Here is a 2382-nt window from a genome sequence, read left to right on the forward strand (position 1 = left end):
CCAATATGTACCTTTATCTTTTTTTTTAAAAAAAAAGACAGGTGTGATTTGAAGTATTTACCAACTATTTCTAGCAGGTCTAGTAACCACGTACAGGCTCCGCCACCGCTGACTCGTTCGGCTTGTGTTTTTCTTTGCTTACTCACTTCACCTACCGCCGCCGCCGCCACCACCACCACCACCACCGACAGCTCTATCATTACCACCACCAACAACAACAATACCACCACCGACATCTCTATCACTAGCACCACCACCATCACCACACCCATCGACTGTCGCAGTTGATTATAATTTCTCACATAAACTTAATCTGGTTAAAACCGCCTGAGATTTTATCCTGTCTTTCTCTCACTCTCTCTCTCTCTCTCTCACACACACACACACTCGCACACTGGAAGGGTGTAGATGAGAAGCGAACGATGTGAGAGTCTGCTTTCGTTTCCTACCTGACTTTCACTATTCTTTAAACTTTACTTTTGCTCATAAAACTTTATTCTTCGTCGCTAAAAAAGACATTAGCGATCTATCTATCTATCTACCTCTGTCTATCTATCTATCTACCTCTGTCTATCTATCTATCTATCTATCTATCTATCTATCTACCTCTGTCTATCTATCTATCTGTCTGTCTGTCTATGTGTATGTTATGTCTGTATTCTCATGTTTAGTTACTGTCACAAGCACACACACGCGTACGTTATGCAAATCAAAACATTTGATTTCTCAAGGTAACAAAGTTTTTTCTGGAGCTTTACAATGGAAGTTCGGTAGTAAAAGTATCTTCATTGTCTTTTCAAGGTTAGCCATGAAATAGGTGTTGTTTACCTGTACCAGTCACCGTTAAGGTGACGCACTTAAATATTTCTAGAGGGAGCGAAAGACGAGTCACTATCCCCCACCTCACCCCATCCGAGTGTCCTGTATGTTGTGGTTGTAAGTCTCAAGTGAACGCTGATTAAGCAGATCTATGGTGACAGGCACACCAGCTGTGACCATCTCGTTATTTTTTTCAGACATAGCGTACCTAGTACTATATTGTTTAGTTTGTGTATTGCTTTTCTAAAATGATGCGGTGTGATTAGAACGAGATTTTGCTCAATAAGGCTCGACCTGCAGCGAAACATCACCAACACCCACAACAACAATAGTTTTACATATTTTTCTCTGCTCATAGATCTTGTAAAACTTTACAATGGAGTTACCTTTCTGTGCCTCAAGCAGAGAACCACATAGTTATGCCTGCAAAACAAGACATGTTTGGATGTGGTTATTAATGTATCAGCTATAGTATTTCTCAATCATTGTGGTCTGAGGTAACTTTCTTGCTAACAAGAGTTAGCTTGTATGAGAATAGTTATTTGTCGTTACCATCACGAAATACTGCCAGCGGTTGACATTTGTTGAAGGGTTAATTCAAAGACAATGTGAACGCATTTGGCTCATGATCGTAAGGTCATGAGTTCAATTCCTGGCATTGCATTGTGTCCTTGAGCAAGACACTTTATTTCTCATTGCTCCCGTCCCTCAGCTGGCAAAAATGAGTTGTACCTGTATTTCAAATTGCCATCTTTGTCACATTCTGTGTCATGTTGAATCTCCCAGGGAACTACATTAAGGATACATGGTTACATGTGTCTGCGGAGTACTCAGCCACTTACATGTTAATTTCACAAGCTGTCTGTTCCATTGATTGGATCAACTGGAACAGTCGCCATCATAACTGACAGAGTGCCAATCAGTTCATTCAAAGACGATGTTATTTCCAGTTAGAATAGTCTTATATAATAACAGCCTTACAAGTTTTGTAAATAAGTGAGCACTTGAAAAGGCTCACTTGATGACAGCAGTATTTACATGTGGAGTAGTTGTAGTTATGGTCACAACCAGTGCTGCCTGCAGTTGTGGACTCCAAAAAGGTCAAGCAGAAGATAAACAAATTGACCTTCAGCTCAGAGATTTTCAACAGCTTCTTTCTTCATATTTCACACCTGAATAAACAGGGGTTTCTGCAAACAAAATGTAGATTTAGAAGTCAATATTCTACATTCTTCACACTTTCCATGCAGGAATTGGTAACATTGAAACAACAGATATATTCCAATAAAAGTATTGTGTATATGCATATATATAAATGTATGTATAGATATGTATATACACACACACATATATATATATATGTATGTATCATATGTACACACGTACAAGGGGGTGCTGAACAGTTCCTGGCTTTGGGTAAAAGAAAATACAGGAGGATCAGTTAATTATGATTTTATTGAACATATTCCCCTCTCACATTCACACATTTATAGCAGTGGCCCTTCAATTTTTCTAAGGCCTGCAAAAGAACTCAGATGGTTAGGCCTCCAACCAGGCTTTTCA

This window comes from Octopus bimaculoides, chromosome 17 (genome assembly GCF_001194135.2).
Source record: "Octopus bimaculoides isolate UCB-OBI-ISO-001 chromosome 17, ASM119413v2, whole genome shotgun sequence".
Lineage (NCBI taxonomy): Eukaryota > Metazoa > Mollusca > Cephalopoda > Octopoda > Octopodidae > Octopus > Octopus bimaculoides.